The 5,844-nt window shown below is 41.9% G+C and overlaps 1 non-coding gene across 1 annotated transcript; it reads left to right on the top strand.

Annotated features, from left to right (window-relative positions):
• Positions 1-1,341: 1,341 nt before the first annotated feature.
• TRNAL-UAG (transfer RNA leucine (anticodon UAG)) lies at positions 1,342-1,423 on the top strand. Its single transcript has one exon. It is a non-coding gene; the product is annotated as a tRNA-Leu (tRNA).
• The last annotated feature ends 4,421 nt before the right edge of the window (positions 1,424-5,844 follow it).

Raw genomic sequence — 5,844 nt, 5'->3', positions numbered from 1 at the left:
TATTTGCACATGTTACACTTATTACCTGTGCAATTAAAAAAAGCCTTTTACGGAAAGCCAAGTACTATTGCCAGGCTTTCCATGATGTAAACTAGGTGACAGTATATTTCCTAATGAGCAGCCTCTTTTTGCTACACATCTGTACCCATTTTTTAGAATTTAATTAAGAGTCATCTTGATAGAAAATAGGGATATATCTAGAAATAATGCGTGTAATCTCGTTATATTGGAGACTATAGGACATACTGAAAGTAATTTGGATGTTTGTTCTTATTAGTATTGATACTTATTCGAGGTTAGCACTTGATCTCTTGCTAGTTGCTTTACCTTATTGAAAGACTGACTTACAACATTATTTGTATAGCGGCTATCCATTAATCTATTTTGAATATTATAACTTTAGAGAATTCTTTATTATCAAAGGACATACTGAAAGTAATTTTAATGTTTGTTCTTATTAGTATTGATGGCATTTTTATTCGAGGTTAGCATTTTATCTCTTACTAGCTGCTTTACCTTATTGAAAGACTGACTTACAACATTATTTGTATACCCTCTCTCCATTAACCTATTTGAAATATTATAACTTTCTTTCGAGAATTCTTTATTATCAAAAGCAAATTCTTTTGATATGACTCCTCCCAAATGTCCCATAGTTCAGGATACTGCGGCACGAGCGAAATCAGGCGCTCGGTGTCTAGACGGTGAGTCATATTGATCACTCTCAATTATTATAGCCACCATACACCCCTGCAAAGTCCTAAATGACAAATCTCTCCAAACAGGAAGTGTCAAACTATCAATAAAGTCAGTTTGTAAAATTAAACTATAAACAAATTAGTAATAAAAAATAATAATAAAATAGCATACGGGTGTAATATACTTCCCAGCAGAACACTTGGGCCTGGATCCTGTTCATTGATTCCACCAACTCTACTGTCAGGAGTGTTGTCCAACATGTTGCTGATGCTACTATGAGTAGCCTGCGTAGCCTAAACGTGCTACTGTGGTCTGCAGCATCTCCAGACTTGTCTCCCATCGCGCATATGTGGGAAGTCATTGGTTGGCAATTTGTCGTCAGTTGCAAATTGCAAGATTTTTTTTTTTTTTTTAATTCGGATCATGATATTAAAAATGATCTAAAAATATTATTAATTAAAAAGAAATACATAAACCTGATTTGCACAGTAGGTCATTTTCTGATGATACATTCCCTTCAAGCAACTGTGCAAATTGGTTTTAGTTGCTGACTTGGCTGGATGACAACTCTAGTTCAATACACTGTGATGGAGGTGCGACATATCTCAGTGTCCATCTTTATTCCTTCAATTGGACTCATAAGGTAGCGTGGCCGAGCGGTCTAAGGCGCTGGATTTAGGCTCCAGTCTCTCTGGAGGCGTGGGTTCGAATCCCACCGCTGCCATTAACTTTCCTTTTTTAGTTCTCTTTGTTTGATTTTTTTGCTTGTTGTCCAAAATATGCCTAGAAGTAATCTTGTGATAATTGTTATAGAGAATTTTAGAAAAATCAGATAAATTAAAGTATTGAAAAATAAGCCTGCATTAAGAATTCTGAACAGTAGGTGGCGCTGTATTGCATCAGGTGAATTACCAGGGTTTTTACTATTGGATTCATGAAGAAATTCATGTAAATTCCAGAGGCAAACAATATCTTCACAATAAAAATAACCAAGAAAAATGTTGTGATTTTTTTTTTATTTGTGCCTCTCTGTTGTATGGAAACTAAAACAAGCCTATAATTCATGCAGCCACTCCTATACTTACGCCATTTACATGGTGGTCACCCAGTTTGGAAGTCAAAAAGTGGCTGAACAAATGGCGTTCACATCCCTGCAGAATGCAATAAGAGTAATTCCCAGAAAAGAAATAAGAATGGGATATATAATAATGACACATGTATGTCTGAACATACGCTGTTTGTAGTATGGCTGTGATATATATGGTATGTTTCATGAAAAAGAAAATTATAACATATGACCTGTCGAAACCTAGGATTGAAATTTTTAGTCTTAAGTTGCATTCACACTGCAAGAATATCGTGAATGAGCTTTCCTAGGAACACTCATTTCACAATAGTCTTGCAGAGTAAACAGGCCGCCGATCACCTGAAGAACGACCAAAACGTTTGTTCGTTGTTTGGAATTCTTTTTAGAAAGGCTTAAAAATCATCTTTCTCGGCAGCACGTTGACCTGTGTAAACAGGACATGCGCTTCCGAGAACTATGGTAGCCTGGGCACAATGAATGATTTATTGCAGATAGTTCAGCACGTACTGTTTTCTGCAGTCTGCCTGTGTGAACAGGTTATTATATGGTAAATATTTTGGTGCAAATAAAGTGAAAAATTTAGCACTGGAGGCAACAGCAAGATAACCCGCAAAATGAGACTGGTTTTGCAGGTGGTCTGTAGACAGTTACTCACTCCTTATTCTTCTCTAGCTTTTAGCGTGAGAAGGTACCTGCAGCCCATTCTGGTTGCACAGGTATCCAGCTCCTCCAGGTGGCACATCCATACATGCCGTCACATGAAGGATTGCGGCTTCTCTCAACAAAGTCTTGGAGCAGATACCTGGACATGGGCCATCAAGAGCATTTGAGCAGATACCTGGACATGGGTCATCAAGAGCATTGGAGCAGATACCTTGACATGGGCCATCAAGAGCATTGGAGCAGATACCTGTACATGGGCCATCAAGAACATTGGAGCAGATACCTGGACATGGGCCATCAAGAGCATTGGAGCAGATACCTGGACATGGGCCATCAAGAGCATTGGAGCAGATACCTGGACATGGGCCATCAAGAGCATTGGAGCAGATACCTGGACATGGGCCATCAAGGGCATCAACCCAGCAGCTGGACTGGTATCTGCTCCTTTGTGCGAGGAGGAACAGGAGGAGCACCGCCAGAGCCCTAAACAGTGGCCTCCAGTCCAGCCTGTATTTACCACTAGGCACCGAATCAAGTTTTTAAAAAATATATACTGAATATATATTTTTATATCTTCCCTTCACTCCTCCTAGACTATAAGAAAACCGGTGTCTTTTTGGAGGTGGGAGAGGGGTGACAGTGTCCCTGTATTCAATTGCATTAGCACCTTTAAGGTACGTGCTCATTCAGCCAAAGATACGGGGTCAGCATGGGGTGCGCTCACTGTACAGAAGGGGAGCGGGCTCAGTTTTATTAAGGGCAGCGCAGTATGGAAGCGGGGTTCAGTATGAAAAAGGGGGCAGCGTGGGGTGGGCTCAGAATGGAATGAGGAGGATGAGGGGTGTTTAATTGAACAGACAGCATGTGCACATCATGTGGTGCTGTCCTCCCTGAAATTGCTCGCTGCACTCCCAGCTGCATCGAATGACAATCGGCGACAGACAGGATCCAGGTATCAGAGCGTGCCTGTAGCCACGTCGTGTGCGCACCAGCACTGTCACTTGGAACAATCGCTGTATTTAATCTTATTTTATCCTTCATCAAGCACTTTTTGTGAATTAAAGACCGTTCACAGTTCGTTTAGCTGGATCCTTGTTTCCTGACAGAAATACAGCACCAGAACCACCATCAGTACACGCACAGTGGTTCTGGTAATGCAGTCATGTACTAACAGTGGTTCTGTTGATTTATTAAAGTAGAACAGTGGTTGTGGTGATTTATTAATGTAGATGTTGTAATCTTTATTAGACATGATACTTGATCATCACACTGATAATACAGTTGTCTGAATTAGGCTGTATTTGTCTGCTGAACAAGTGTTTGACTAAGGCTATGTGCCCACGATGCAGAAATGCTCCGGATTTTTTCCTCAGCATTTCTGCATCTCCCTGGCAGAAAAAACACATGCGGATTGTATATGCGTTTTTACTGCCAGGGACATGCGGATGTGAAGCGTTCTTCACACGCATTTCCGCATGAGGGTTGACAAGCGCTTTCCAAGCGATTTTAGCATCACTTGGAAAGTGCTTGACAACTTGGTCACACTATATAAATCCATGCAAACGGCATGGATTTATATAGTGTGACCCCAAAGAATGTCAAAAAATAAAAAAATAAATCTATACTTACCTTCTGATGGCCCCCGGAGTCTTGCTTTGCTCCGTCCTGGCTTGCCGGCAGCTCGCGGTACACTACACTGAAGGACCTGCCGTCACATGACTATGACGTCAGCGCAGGTCCTTCAATCCACCGAGAGCTGCCGGCAAGCACACCGGGGGCCATCAGAAGGTAAGTATCATATTTATTTTTTATTTTATTCTAATTTTTACAGGTTCTGTGGTACCCGGGTCCGGAGGAGAGCCTCCTGTCCTCTAGACCCGGGTACCATCCACACATTGAAAAGCATGGATTCCGCATGTACATATACAGTGATGCGGAATCCAAGCGTTCCAATGCAAGTCAATGGCGGCGAAAACGCAGCGCTTCCGCAAAATAATTGGTAGTGCTGCGTTTTTTTCCGCAATGATAACCCGCAGCGGAAATTTCCGCAGCATGTGCACAGCACATGCGGATTATCATTGGGGAACATGGCAGGCCTTCTACCATGCGTTTTTTAAGCGTTTCTGCAGCGTTTTTGCTGCATCGTGGGCACACAGCCTTAAGCTACATTTTTTTTCGCTTCTTTTCTGTCGTCTTTTCTGACATCTTTTGGGCACTGTTTTTTAATTAAATATACTAGTGAGCAGCTTCCAAGCGGAGGTGATCTGAGGAATGGTCTTAACTTCGTTTAACCGCTTAGCGTCTTTGGAAATCTTAAGGCTAAACAAGTCATTTTTACACTGCAGCATATATTCTGTCTTTTTAGAGTTTATTTAGAGTGGATTCACCTGAAAAAGATGATGTGTGCACATACCCTTAGTCTGACTTACCAGTAGGGGGCGTGACAAAGTGTCTAGGTAAGCATGAACACCAAGACCCTACCTCCTATTAGTGTGCATATTCTGACCAAACTGTGGGACCCCATGAGGGTGGCATGACACCCAAAGTCATGTAGAGGGACCTGTACTCACTAGCTAGTACCCTGCTGTTTGATAGGCATCTGACAGTCAACACTGGGATAGACAGGTCCACCTTTGGCACCCGATTGCTTCAGAGATGAGAGCACATCAGACAGACATGAAAGAGCCTGGAGATACTGTGGTGAACATTATGCCACCTACAATATCATCCAGCATGACCAGTTTGGCTGTGAGTCAGTGATGATCTGGGAAGGCATATCCTTGGAGAGTCAAGGAATCCACCATGTGATACCTGACGTTGCCCTGACTGCTATTAGGTACCAGGATATAGTCCTCAAAGCCCTTGTCAGATCTCAGCAGTTTATGGGTTCCTCCTGGTGGAGGACAGTGTTTAGCCACATGTGGACACAAGTGTGTAGGCAGCTCCTAGATGACAAAGACATGGATGCCATTAACTGACCCTGCACCAGAATCAAATTGGGAACCTCGGGGACATTATGGTGACGCTAAGTATCACTACAGACATCCAGGAGCCACTGATGCCCTGATCCAAGTCTAGGAGAACCCTCAGGACACCATCCGCCATTTCATCAGGATCATGCCCAGACGTTGTCAGAAGTGCACACAGAAACGTGCGGACCACACATTACTGGGTCACATTATGAGCTACCGTGATGAAATTCATGCAAATTAAGTCTGCTTGTGATTTACATTTTTGTTTTATTGATCTGTAGTTGATTGCTGATTTTGGTCTCCATTCAACATTTTTTTGTTTTTTTATGTCCCCAATGAATTAGATATTGAATATTAGAATAAAAACATATATTTTTGGATGTTCATTTAGAAGCAAAGAAAGAATCACAAATTACGGATAGA

This window comes from Phyllobates terribilis, unplaced genomic scaffold, assembly GCF_046119375.1.
Source record: "Phyllobates terribilis strain yellow unplaced genomic scaffold, ASM4611937v1 Scaffold_12__6_contigs__length_324123572, whole genome shotgun sequence".
NCBI lineage: Eukaryota > Metazoa > Chordata > Amphibia > Anura > Dendrobatidae > Phyllobates > Phyllobates terribilis.
The sequence above is the reverse complement of the archived record's forward strand: the minus strand, read 5'-3'. Positions and strand labels throughout refer to the sequence as shown.